Below are 14,663 nucleotides of genomic sequence, written 5' to 3' on the forward strand. Positions count from 1 at the left end.
ATCATTAATTCACTGCTGTCACTTGCAGCCAAGAGTCACTCTGAGCAGAATTAACTCTTGATCCAGCAGAGCAGAGAAAGAACAAAGGAGTGCAGGGGCACGAGCCTCTCTCTGTTTGTTTCACTCCAAACAGCAAACTATGGATTCGTTAATGTGTTGACAGGGTGCCTGTTTTCTAATAGACTGTTAAGCTGCACTCTCTGATGCGTGTTGTTTTGATTGTGTTTTGCATTTTTCTAAAAAAAATGTTGACGCTCATTGTTCCCCGACCTCCTGGTTATGTTTGCTGCAGGCACTTTTTAGACTTTGAACGAGAGATGATTTTCTGTTCCACCGTGGGTTATAGAGCAATGCTGTTGCTGCTATTTTTTTTTTTTTCACTTTTAATAAACTACCATCTGAAACCAGAAACACGACACTATGTCTAACAGAATAATAGTTTCTGATCAGTGGTACTTGCATCCCAGGGGGGTACTTCTGCAGTTGCCAGGAGTTATGTGGAGAAATTGTTGAGTAGCTCAATTAATTGAAATATATATATATATATATATATATATATATATACACACCTGAAAAATGTGTGACTTGCTGTTGGACTCGGACAACAGTAGCTGGCTTGAAAAAAAGCCACTGGCTTGACATGACTCACAATACAGGAATGTGGCATGATGTGAGAGCACAACAGGTGCACTCGGGATGCCATGGTGAGGCAATTTTCCCATCAGGTAACACATTTGTTACAACAACGGTGTTACCAGTGACACCGACAATTTGACAAGAAAAGATGTAATATCTGTAGAGCGCTTACTTTGATCTTTAACGTTGGACGGCTGTCGGTCTGGCCTCTCCTGTTAAACTTTCTCTGCTGGGCTGCCGTAGGGAATCACTATTACAGAAGCATTTTAGTCAAATAGATGAGGCTCCACCAAGGAATATCTCTCTCACGGATGATGTGGAGTGTCTTTTTAATTAGTCTGTATTGCTATTCCAAAATCTCTCATTAATACCCAGTTGAAATCAGAGTCTAGCTATTATGGAGACATTAGCATGTACCTGAACATCATTATCTCTTTACAGGATAATACATTGATAATATGAGGTTGTTGGCATCCCACCGGACAATGACACAGCTGCGAAATGAAATAAATCCTAGACTGAAAGATAGACTTTGTTGCTTTTGTTGTGGCCACATGTTTTTTTAAAACAGAGACACTGCACGATTTCTTAAGATGAGTGCAGGTAGCCTGGAATTCTGAAAACGTATCCCTCGGTTTCATTTTCACCAGCTGTAGGGCTCAGTTTCTAAATCCTTTTCTCTTTTCCTTCCAGTTTTCCCTTCCGTTGTCTTGAGGAGATTTTTTTCCCCAATAAGGCTGGTTGACTGCTGCTGCTTGTCTCTCTCTTTATCACCTCCTGAGGCAGAGGCTCAGCTGCCCCCATCTCTCCCTCCCTTATAGTCACACAGGCAAAGAGACACAGCTGGTCTAATTGGTAATAACCCTTCAGCTGTCATAACTGTGGTTCACCGCAGCTTTTCGGCGAAATGTGAAGAAGTTGGCGTTAACATGTTGCCGTCTTAGCTCTCAGCATTACAGGGATGGTGTGTGTCTTACACATAAAAATATTTTTGGCTTTTTTATAAGCAAGCTCTGTCTCTGCACAAATCTTAGCTTAAATATTGTGCTTTCTCTTTACAGATACAGCTCAGATCTCTCCTCCATTATTGCTCATTTCTCAATATGTTCTCTCAGTGGAGATCCTGGGTCCTCACTGTTTATGACATTCTGTTTGTGCAGCATTAAAAGGTCAAACTGGACAAATAACTTGTGAAAAGGGAAAACAAATGGCCAAAAGATGTTGTTCCCATGATTTCTAAAGGAAAGTTTTCACGACACTGGTAAACCTATATTCTCTCTGAAGCAATTCCTTGAACACACAAACACTTTCTTACATTATGCATGTCAAATAATGGCCACAACATATTAAAAATCACCCAGGGTGCCTCACTGATGTGTGAGAAAAGACTTTGTCCTCATCAGTATGTTTGTTTGTGTGAGACATACAGTGTTCTCTGATTCGAGAAACCAAGGGAGTTTGTTCTCCTGATGTTGTAAGCCTCGACCTTTTGCCTGCATTTTCTGCCTCTTTCAGAATCCACAGGAAGTATTTCAGGACTGTCAGTGGTCTTGCAAGGTGAAGGTCAGAAATAGCTTTCACCTGATGGTAGACCATCTTTATTTGAAAACCAAGAATATTCTTTTGTTGGTGCTGGCGCTGAGACAATGCAGTTCAATTCCTTTGTTAATGAATAATTGTTTTTGCTCTTTTGGGACATTGTAATATAGCCTTCTTTATTTTCTCATCGTGTCTCAACCGATCCTTAGCTAAACGATATTGGAATGGAGTGCAGTTTTTTTGGGTCACGGTGTTCTCCCATTTCTGATGACCGATGGCAGGAGAGAGATGAAAGGCCTGATGTAAAAAGCCATGCCTCCACCTCTTTTCCTCCCCAACTCCGCCACTCTTTCCTCCCTCCTCTCACTGCAGTGCAACTTTTCACAGTCATGAAAGAATGCAGGGGGTCTGCCAATCCTGTTCATAGACACAGCACATAGATGCAGAGACACGTGCACACATATTCCTCCTCCCGTCCTCTCTGCCATCCTCCTCCTTTATCCCATTCCCACTTTTCTTTCCACCTTGTTTCTAAAGTGCAGCACAATATACGGAGAAAACAACCCACACAGTTTTGGCTGAGTAACCACGCCAAGAGCTTTGAGCTTTTGGGATTCTGAATTGTTTTATGCTACTCTGTGGTAAGTGCGGTGATGATGGCCGGCTAAATGGGCTGAGGAATTTTCCTCTGTGCAGCAAAGGACACACATCATTTGTCAAGCAAGCTGCATTCAATCATCAATCAAAGACAGTGCTAACCGTTAACATGAACTTCGATGAAAAGCTTATTTGTACACCAGCTGGATATCACACATTCAGAGCAGCTCATGAACAGGAATTAGGTTGTGCTTTGGTCGTCTTGCTATCAGACACAGAGCTGGTGCTGTTCATTTTTTTCTTTCTTTTTCACGATTTTTCCTCCTGCAGTTGGAGAGCTGGAGATTTCATCTGCTCTTTTTGTCTGTGTTGCTCAGTTTGTGGTCCCTTTTGTCCTAATAGTTGCATTTATTTATTTTTTCTCCCTGTGTCGTTCACACCTTCCTGCCTCACGCCTCCTCTTATGCTGTCGACTCACATTCAGAGTAACTCTAATTGAGTGTTTTGGACATGCCGGCCCGGTCTCAAACGCTCCATGAGAGATAAAAGAAATTTTGCATTGCAGCATCAAAGGGGCGCTTCCGCACCCTCACCCCATTCCACTTCCACACTCACCAAAACACGATGAGATCAAATGAACATCTAAGGTCAGTGTAGCTCCGAAGGGTTAATGATGTAGAGACCACGCTTGGATTCTTAATTCACACTCTGGACAGATAACAACCCTCGGCCCATTCAAGTCTCATCCTCCCACTTATGATGACTCATGCACTTTGCACTTTACGATCAACCTGTTTATTTGAAGCTCTTTATATGAATTTGTTTGACTATAATTTGATGTGTCTCGGCTCAGATCAGTCATTATGTGACACTGTCGACTTTCCCCGGGATCAAGAGGCTGTTAATGGCGGCAGACACGAGGTAGGCGGCACATCTAAATTCAGCAGTGGCATGAAGTGTCCTCTAGTACAGATACTTATTTGAAGATGGAGGTAATTCACAGTGAAGTGGCACATTCCTGAGATCTTTTCTCCAAGGTTCAATTTCTGTTTTCATATTTTTTTTTATCATGTACGATATAGCTCTCTTTATCCATATTTCTCTAAGCGTATATAATAACAGCTATGCTTCTTACCTTGACAGAGAAAATGATGCAACTACATTATACCTACCTCTACATTTCCACTTCTCAACTTCAACGAAAGTGAAGTGGGGGTATTTGAAGTAAACTGCTGTACCCTCATGCAGTATACAGAGATTTATATGAAGCTTTCATATCCGGCCCTACAATACAGATTGTAATCCACTGAACTCAACTCAGTGACGTGTGTACGTGTGTGTGCGTGTGTCTCTGTGTGTTTTTGCATGGCCCAATTCAACACAGGAGATTCATTATCATGGCAATGCGTCATTTGCCCCGATGACAAAAGGTTTTATCCGAGTGGCCATTCAGCATAGATGTTAACTCAACCCAGCAGGTATTACAGGGTGTTTCAAGAGCTGGTTATTGCGCACGCAATCGGCTATCGTGTCAATGTTGGTGTCACTCGCATCACAGGGTCATTGTTGTCAATGACACACCATCACATGAACTCTGGCCAGAGGAAAATTCAAGGTAACCTGTGGAGTCTTCTTGCGTGTATCCTTATGTTTCCTGAGCAAAGCAGATTTTTTGCACTCTCTTCTCTCTTGCTACATGAAACTTGTGTGAGCATTTTTGTCCTGATATGTGCATGATGCAAACAGTGGGTACCCAGTAATACGTGCTCCGTATAGCACTTCTAGTGGTCAAAAACTCCACAGTACCTGTTTGTCTGTGGTGTCACTTTGCTGTCACACTCTCATTTGACTTGAACACAATAGCCAAATCTTTCCTTTTTGACCATATAAATTGTGACTGGATTTACATACGTATATAACTGAAGGATTTGTCTTAAAGTCACATTGTCCATTGCTAATCACAACATTAAAGATGTGCCCCTCCTCTCTGGCTCAAGGAGCAAGCGAGAGATAGAAAGAGGGAGTAAGTGCAGCGATGGTCGATCAAGCTAGTGAGTGAAGGAAGAGAGGGACCGGCCTTAGTGAGAACAAAGCTGGGAATCAATAGAAGAATAAAACGTTTTCTCATTTCTTTCATGGCGGTTACATTCGAAAGCACAAATAATCACATCCACACCTCCTCTCAAACCTACGGGTAGGTTTTCACTTGTGTGAAAGCCTGTGAGCCTCGGTACACCGATGGCAGTGACAGAGAAACGTTGATTGACCTGGGAATAAGAACGGACTGCACACCCTGCTTATTGGCATGGGGTTACACCCCCACGTGGGGTCCAAATGCTATTTGCTGACGTCCAGAAACATCCCAAACAAGGCGAAATACAATTTTAAATACAGGCAGATGGTAGGGTTTCTACAGACGCCGCCACACACTTATAGTAAGTGATGATTGAGAAGGATTCATTTAGTATCAGTTTACACATTGTTTTCATGACATTGTTGCATATTACACCTTCAATGACCATGGCAAACAGCTTCCAACAACATTGATGTAATATATATTAAAAGATGTGCACTAAGCAGGTTACTTTTTGAATGTTGATAGTTTGACCCTTTTTATATTTGGATCAAGGATTTTGCCTTCGAAGGGCTTCACAACTCTCTCAGACTCGAGGAGTCTTTTTGTGTAAGGTCACAAAGACCCACTCTACCGTTAGTGTTGATGTGTGAAATGTGTGATTGAATGAATCTTGAATCTGTCTTGAAATTGGCGTTGACGGCGGACATGTTGTCTCTCAGCGGAACTCTTTAGAAAGATGCCTTTTAACAAATGAGAGCGAATGAATGCTCTGCTTTTGGCACCTTTTCAAGGCTTCTCAGTTGTTCCCTCGTGTCCTGTTACTTAGAAAGATGACACAAGAATACAGATTACAGATTTAGCAGATAAGTTTTGTTCAAATGCATTACTGACAGTTCTGAATGTCACTGTTCAAAGTTGTACTTTTTGTTCGGATACCTAGACAAATACAGACAGTTCATTGATTTTAATGAGGAAATTGCTTTATTCTAAAATTCTCCACTCTCGCTCACTCTGTCTCATTTTCATCTTCACCCCTCATCTCTTCCTTTCCTTTACAGCCGCATGGGCTTCAAAGTGGCTGCTTCTCTTCCATCTGGTTCCCAATCAATTTGGTCTCATTTCCTGCCAATTGGTCCACCTCCATGGGCTAAGGCTCATTTAACAGGAAGCATCGCATGTTGAGATCATCAGCTGTAGTTATGGTGATCAGTCCCTGAACCAGTCTGCGTCACGGAAGGTTGCCTGGGGTTTGGCCACTTGACTGAAGTTTTGGATATAGCCCTTCAAGACCACTGGGGGAAGGTGTGTGTGTGTGTGTGTGTGTGTGTGTGTGTGCGTGTGTGTGTTTGTGTGTGTGTGTGTGTGTGTGTGTGTGTGTGTGTGTGTGTGTGTGTGTGTGTGTTTGAAGTGGCAGTGTTTTAGCAGATGGCTCACAGATATACTCCTTTAACAACGTGAACATTTAATGAAGAAACAAAGTTTGTGGTTTATTGATGTAGGGCCATGGGGTCCGCTTGTTTCATATGCAAGTCATGTACAGTCAACTCACTGCAATCTGCATAGGAGCATCGGTTCATTTTAATTGCAGAATCACGTGTCACTGTTTGCAAACAAAAACCCATCCTCCGAGTACAGCAAATAGGACTCTTCATGACTTTATTGCCACTTTCTTAAACACTGTATAATCTGTTACCAACATGGCGCCTATCTGATCTCTATAAACAGCGATGCCTCACCCATACAGTTTTTATTATCACCCATATTTCTCTTTCTGTTAGAGCTGCTGTCCTTAACTGAGCCCTATTCTCGAATTCATGTTGTTTTCTGAGTACAACAGAAGGCTTACAGGAAGAAAGAAAACCTGTAATGTGTCCTCACTGATGTGCCAGAGAGATTTTTTTTTTGTCTCATACATTTTAAGGCAAGAGCTGGCAGGGTGGTGACTGAGTGTTGAACAGGAGAAAGCGGAGCAATCCTGCTGGACAGCGAGTTGCACTTACACCTTTCCCATTTTACACGGGCTTCAGATGTTGAGAAAACATATGTGGACTGCTGACAGTCTGGTTATGGTCTTATTTGGGTTAAGCTGTTTCAGGCCTCTTTGATAGTCTGCAATTGAATTTCCCAGCTGAAATGCATAAACCAATTAACAGAATATTCCACCTTTGTGGCTGGAAAGGTCCTTTTAACGGAATGATTATTCTCCACTGAGCAGTGAGTGTGAGTGCTTCCTCTGCTTTACAGTAACTCATACATGGACTGTTTTTCTACCCTAGTACATCTTTCTATATTAAAAAATGCACCAGTGAAGTCTTTATTTTAGTCACGTACCCAGATGTAGTGTAACATGACATCTAACTATATGCCGAAGCCCTTTATTATATTTAAAGACATATTTATGAGAATACTTGTCGTCTTTATTGTGAAAAATAGACACAAGATCCACACAATACAGAGCCTCAGTGTCTGTATGCTGCACATGAAGTAGCCGGTCTTATCAGTGGGAGCGGATGGAGAGCGTCCAAGTGAGAGGCTCAGTCTGGCTCCATGTATGTCATAAGTAAGAGGATGACCTTGGCTGAATTTTAACTGCAGTTCATGACAAACACACACACACACGTCTTTTTCTCTCTGTACCTCTGTCTTTTTGACACTCTCTTTACACACACACAAACTGCCTTGCTCCTACACATTCCTCTATACAGTGTTACAGCTGGAGACAATATACTTCACTTTATCAAAAAAAAAGCCATTTGTAGGACACTCTTGCAGAGCCCTTACACGCAGGTGGTTAGATACTAAGTCATTTGTTCTAGTTATTACGATGGGATGAATTATTTGCTGCAAGGTTAAGATGTTGCTTGAAAGTTAATATCAGGGGCAGATTTACTCAACGTTCTTACCCTTTTTCTTCTCCTTGCATTTAATGACGTTTGAGCCCCATTTTTTATCATGGCTTCTAAATAAACCCGACACTGGGTGTTTGAGTCATGTAACATAAAACCCAAAAGACATAAATCAGTTTTTCAGTTTCTGTGTAGTTGTTCTCTCCCAGGGCAGGATAAACAGTCAGTGAAAGCTGATATCGATGTGTTTTCGGCCAATAAGTTTGAGGAGCTTTGCTGGTAGATTTATATTGGACCACAGCGAGGTGAGATAAGGGGCTCCATTTAGGAGGAGGACAGAAGTGGTGCTGTGAGTGAAAGTGCCATGAGATTTGTACAATCCAACCTATCATGTCGAAGTTGCTGCCACTGTGGTTTCTATCTGTACCTCTGTGGCCGTGTGCTGCAATGTTGGCCTGAGGAGGCTGTAGACTCCCGCGTGCCTCCTTTAATACACATGAAGTCACCAGGTGCTTCTTTTCAAGTTTTACTGTTGCATAATACATGCAGAGGTTTACCAGCTCTTTGTCATTTTACACTCAGCCGCATTATAACAGAAGTGCTTACTAAGTGGAGATGAATGCATCACAAATTTAACCAAATTTAACAAAAGTGATTAATTAATTAATGTGTTCAAAATGGCCGAGATACATCAGCTGGTTTAGCATAATTAGATACTACACAATTTAGAAATTTCAATATTGTTATCCCCCTAGAAATGTCATCTTAGGAAGCAAAACTAAACTTTGTTTCCTGGGAGCAACTTGGGGTTTAGTGTCTTACCTGAGAACCCGGGATCATCCGCCAACCTTCCGGTTTAAGAAGGACCTCTTCTCACTGAGCTACAGCTTTTGATTGGACTGCGCTACAGATGTTTCCTATACGAACCATTTTACTCTTTACACATTAAATACACCCTGTTGTAGGACTCACCATAACAACAACCAGAACATCTGTTGCTGCCTCCGAAACTACAAACACCACTTTTTTTTGTTGTTGGGGGGAGGTGCAGGGAATTGTTGCAGTGTTTGGTGATTCGCCCTTGTGTTTTCCAAATGCCCGCAGTATGGAATGATGTTCTCACATCTAACAAAGGTTTACTGATTAAACATTAGTTTCTTTTCCTATTCCTCAGAGTTGCAGCTCAAAAATGAGCACTTCAAGATTTTCTTCTTTGGAGTAATTCACTGTGAAACTGAGAACTAAAGCTTATATACTGTAATTACTTGACCTTTTATCTGTTACTTTAAAGGAGTGGCCTTGACCTGTACTGTGTTTCAGATTGGTAATGAGCTATTGTACATTCACATTCACCCTCTATCTGCATAATTACCATTTCATATTATTATGGGAAAAGCCCATTCATTCATAGGGTATTTAATGCAAATTGAGACTCGGATCAAGTCGAGTTGCAGATTTGAAGTGGAAACTTGAAAAATGGTAATTGTCTCGTTCAATCCTCTTTATGGCTCACTTGCCCCTGCAGACTCAGCAAAAATGTCGAGCAGATAAGCCAATGAGGTTGTCAGAATTACGATAAAGTACCCCATCTTGTTCAAATGCAAGAAAACAAGTTTCTATTTTTATTTAAATTAGTTTGGTCTTCATGCAGCCAATGATGTCAGTTTTACTAAAAAGAAAGTCACTGTAAAGAGAATCCTCCTCGCCCCGACATGTCATGTAACCGATTAAAAGAGAAATGTTTCCTCGATTGACCTTTGAGGTGTCATTCTTTTACTGTAACATGAAAAGGAGAGTGTAGCGTGCTCGTTTGTTACAATACTCACAGCTTTTGTGAACTATTAGATTATTAGCACCGAGCCTTCGCCTTGACCGTACTCCACTCTGTCACCCTTTTTTATTTACCCATCCAATCGAACTATGACTTCCATTCTATATAAAGGCCTTTTCAGTCTGGGAACTGCTCCATGACTTATGATTATGTTTAATGGCAAGCTCATTTTTTTGTGGTACATTCGTATTTAAGACTTGAAGACTGTTTTAATGAGCTCTCATAAGGTCTGCTTCCTTCGCCCCTGGCTAGATCTAGCTATGTGCAGCAGGCAACTCTACTAGACCAAGACTATATAAGGCATGAACACTTCCCTAGACATGAAGACATGCCATTCTTCCCTTTGACAGTTATTATCCAGCGGGGAATGGTAGCTACACTTCTCAAGTAGATCCTTGATTAAAACATATTGCATGATTCAAGATTCTAACACTGCTGCAGATGGAAAGGTAGATTACTCACAGCAACATGCTATTTGGCACATGAAAAGATATACAAATTAGTTGATGACTGAAGACCTTTGGCTGTAATTTGAGAGGCAAAATTTATATTTTCTGGAGAGAAAGATTGATGGTCTTTCCTACCTGTTCAAATATGCCCTCCATTTCCAATGCAAAAAAAAAAAAAAAAGGTTAGCTTTAGGTGTTCCACTTCCTAATTTGGACACATCGTCCCGACACAACTCATTCTTTCCTTTCCTCTTTTCCTCCCTCTGCCCCCTTGATCCCTGTCTGCCACCCAGACGCCATGATCCGACCAGAGGAGGATAATCATGCACCCCCAGTCGACAGCATCGTAACCAGAAGGCCCTCCGCTGAAAGGTGACCTCCAGACGCTTCACCTCCCCAAAACATTTGGTGAGTTAAGAGTCACAGAATCCATTGTTTTCACAAATGACACCATATCCTCCGTCGTCAACATTTGGCAAGATTTGCAGCTCCAAATCATTTGTTAATGTGCACGTTAGACATTTTATATGTCCTCTGCAACAGTTGCCTTGCATGGCAGCTGGATTCTTGCAATGTCACACTGGCATGTCAAGTTATGCGTTTGTGTCCGTTGCGCCAGAGCACGGACTAATCAGTGTAATGTGAGGAGCAACGGGCGTAGCTTAGGTGGGGACGAGACTACAAGGAGAGGCGAATGTTCATTCTAAACAACAATGGAGGCTTCTAAAGAGGTTAGCCTAGATGCTGCAATAGTATTAGTTACGTATGTCAGAGAACGCCACTGAAGGCTTTTCTCAATGGAAACATTTTGTTTTGCTCTTCTCCCGACTTCAGTAAAAGTTTGTTTAACAGATGGTTCATCCAATTACCACTCAGTATGTTTTGAAAGTGTGACTGACCTTTTCCAAACAGTTTCCAATGTCTGCTTCTCAGATGGTTCTGTGTGACAAACATAGACTGTGTACAATATGGACGGATTCTCCGTGACGCATCCCATAGGTTTTTGAAGAGCCATTGTGAAGCTCAAAGTGGGTAGCTCTGGCCGTCGCCATTTTTGGCAGTGACGACACAGCCTAATGTGAGCGACCTAGTGCGGCATCTACTTGTCACTCAAAGCGGCCACGCCCTCAATCATGAGTAACTTCAAGCCCTAATATAATTCAAACAGCTGAGATGTATGAAGATTCACCTCCTTTAACGATGTCATGATCAGGGAAATTAGCTAAAGATCCAAAACAAGTTGGTTTTTTGTACCAGGTTGTAAACATGCTGTAAAAATTAAATTTGGGGGTCTTTGGGGGTTGACTCGCTTTTGGAGCCAGCCTCAAGTGACCATTTGATGACCTGCAGTTTTTATGTGGGATTGACTCAAAATAGACTACAATGCGTTTTAATCCTAATAAGGGAACATATCAACCAGTGCAACAATGTTGCTCAGTGAATTGTTGTCAATACTTTTTAGGCAACATAGGAGGCTTTGGCTACACATGCAGTACTCAATCCATTCATTGTTTGTAAGGTGTTTTCATCTGCTTTGTGTTGAAAATAAGATAAATATAGAATCACACTTCTTAAATCTTATTTGTTGAATCTGAAAAAAAATAAAAACCCTGTGTCTCATCCATGAAGCCAGTGCAGATCACTAAACTAAAGTGCCCATGTGAAAACATTGGTGAATCATGGTTGACCTTAATTTGGATGCACATTTCTGCCAGTGTGATATTAGCATAGGCAAAGGCACATAGGGAAGCAGTCCTTCGAGATGGGGGGAACCCATCTGTAACTTATTATCTGTAGAAACTAAAAGTCTGCGCACACAAGACTGAAAAAAATTAACATAATAATAATGAGAACCACAATACCCAAACGCCAATCCTACCAGTACTTATACTGATAATATTATGATGTGTAATAATGGGCAATGTGATTGGGATTGGGAGGGGGGGGGGGCAGAGAAATACAGAGCTTGTGATAACGTTAGCTGTGCTGCCTGAACACGGCATATGTGTGGTTTGATAAAAACAAGTGGTTTGATAAGAACCTTAGAAATGTTGTTAGAGACAATGTATTGGTGCTTCAAGAGGCAGGCAGGCAGCTCCTCAACAACGGAAATGGATATGTGTGTTGACTTGGAGAGGCTGGGATTTTGATTGTACGGCCTGAATTGCCACTTGTGACCTGGCAGCAGACATACAGGCAACCAGGCTACTGTAATCTGTTCGCTCATATGCCAAAGGATTTCAACTAGGGTGAGAACATAGTGACAAAAAATATGAATATTTCATATTTTCATCATACAGGTTATGCTTTATCTATTAATCCAAGGCTTCAGTGGTCATGACCACACATGGAAAGCTTTTGCATTCACTGTATGAATGAAAAACAAATGAATGAAAACAAATGGTAATCGTTATAGTAAGAGACATATGGCTGGTTTTGAGTGATACCTATACAGTGCATGATGCTGCAAAGCTTGCTCTGTGATAAAAAAAAAAAATTCCAACAGCTGATCTAAAAAGATACAATTAAGTGAAATAGCCTAAAGCGAGAGAGCCTCTCTATATAAATCAAGTTTGCACTGAAGCAATGATCGATAATAGACTTGCATTCATATTCGTGGAGAACCTCAGGCTATAATCAAATCAATCTCTGTATGTGAAACTAACACACAAAAAAACATTAAAATCAAGCAAAAAATAATAACTTGTACTAACTGGCCAAAGGCAAGGCTCATTTGTCATGGGAAAAAAATGGTGCATGTGTACATTGTAAATGAAGTTACTCAATAACGAGTTCAGTGGGTTTTCAGTTTGTCACCGTGTGTACAGCAGGACTGGTTAAAAGCATTCGAGCATCGGATGGAATTCAGTCAACGTGCATTTAATTTGAGTTCTCAGAAACTGGAGGCGCAGACAAGGTTATACAAGAGATATGGTCGAGCACATTTATGCATGAGTGTAGGAGGAGATAAAAGATTTCTGTCACCTCATTTTTTGGAATATGATTACCTATCTGAAGTAATGTGTTTGTCCGACGCGTCTTCTATCTCATCTGTTTCAGCTATTGGTTACATTGTTCGATTTTATTGGACTTTCACGATGTTTAGTGGCAGATTGTAATCATTGATTCAAGGTTTGTAATGCTTTGAGGAACTGTGTTTATCTGAAACCCACAAGTATATTGATATTCCAAAAACTTTAGGACATGTTCTTCAGTCATATTTCCTATTTACAGTAAGAAATTGCAATAATTAAATGGCATTTTCTCATCATTAAAAACTTATTTTTTTGCAGAAGTTACTCTTAAATCACACTGCACAGCAGATCTATAGAAGCTACTCTTACTTCCTGCATGCCTTACAACTCTAGTGCACGTATCTCAGAAATTAAAAAATAACTTGTAGAGATCTCATGCTGCAATTCTGCAACAGCGATTTAAGAGAAACCCTCAAATTATGCAAGAGTTAATGAACGCTTTAGTTTTTGCTTATTTCTGTAGTATTGTCTCAGATGTTGAAAAAGATGCAAAATAATCAAGACTACATACAGAATTTTTGCATTTACTCCACTTTTTAGAGCGGATATCATAACCATTTGTGCCAAAATTTAACTGATGGAGTGTTTGAGGTTCTGCATTATGATACTTCAAACATTTAACAAACCTATTCAGTATTCAGCTGCAGCTCTCAGGGGCTCATACTTGCAATTACAGAATAATCCTTGACTAATTTAGGAAATCTCTGATATAACAAGTCCATTAATACACACATAGAGGCACAAACACACACACACACACACACGCACCATAACTTTACTCTGCTGAAGTCTTCACAATTCACTTCATTTTTTGATGAAACTAAAGCAGAATTAATCATTTTTTAAAACACAGCAATTTTTGTTCTCAGTCTCCCCAAAAAGTCTTTAGCTTTGCCAAATTAGTATCTCGGTCTACATTGATAGCTTCTTCAGTTCCAGCTTAAAGTTTGTAAACAGTTGGCAATGATGTGTGTCTTCTAGGAATGCACTAATCATGTTTTTTATTTGGCCCAAATCCCGATCCAAGTCATTAAATATGTAGTATAGTTGATCTTTTCATTAACATAACACAGCAGCACATTGAATACTAAATAAGGTGTATGCTAAAAATACTAAAACAGCTTATGCTAGACTTTATTTCAACATGATTGCCCCCACATATTTTTTACTTAATCAACACATCATGAAGCCCCACGTGAGCCTTTGTTTGGATCTGTTGGGACAGGAAGGTTTGGACAGCTTCTCTGTCCCAGCACTGAAGTTCAAATACAGTTTTTAACCAATTGCAGCACTTGAGAAGCATGGTGCTTTTGAAAAAACGTTGCTAAAACAGATGCACGTTGAGTCTTTGTTTAACCTCTACTGTCTTTGCTGTCAGTGTGTCTATATGTCTTCATTGGAACAGTTGGCTGCTCTACATTTTTGGTGTAACTCTGTCGTTCTCTTGTTCATTAATCAAGCTGTATTTTTTCAATAGTAAGTGTTTCAACAGAGCACAATGGAATATTTTGACAGCTGCACAATTGGTTACAATGAATAAAGGATGTGACTTGGATGCCCTGTGGTAACACAAGCATTTAACATGAATCAATATGATTGAGATGGAGGCTGGTGAAGAATGTACATTAATTATGGCTGAAGAGGCCGGCTGTC

General features: G+C 40.7%; 1 protein-coding gene across 2 annotated transcripts in view; it reads left to right on the forward strand.

The window, feature by feature from the left end:
- chrm3a (cholinergic receptor, muscarinic 3a) overlaps positions 1 to 14,663 on the forward strand; it is a 71,493-nt gene that overhangs the window by 14,552 nt on the left and 42,278 nt on the right. For both annotated transcript variants that reach the window (XM_031872909.1, XM_031872919.1), the window contains exon 2: positions 10,269 to 10,383. The gene's annotated coding sequence lies outside the window, so the exon portion shown is untranslated. The remainder of the gene's footprint in view (positions 1 to 10,268; positions 10,384 to 14,663) is intronic.

Source organism: Anarrhichthys ocellatus, unplaced genomic scaffold (genome assembly GCF_004355925.1).
Source record: "Anarrhichthys ocellatus isolate YVR2014 unplaced genomic scaffold, GSC_Weel_1.0 scaffold3, whole genome shotgun sequence".
NCBI classification, from domain to species: domain Eukaryota; kingdom Metazoa; phylum Chordata; class Actinopteri; order Perciformes; family Anarhichadidae; genus Anarrhichthys; species Anarrhichthys ocellatus.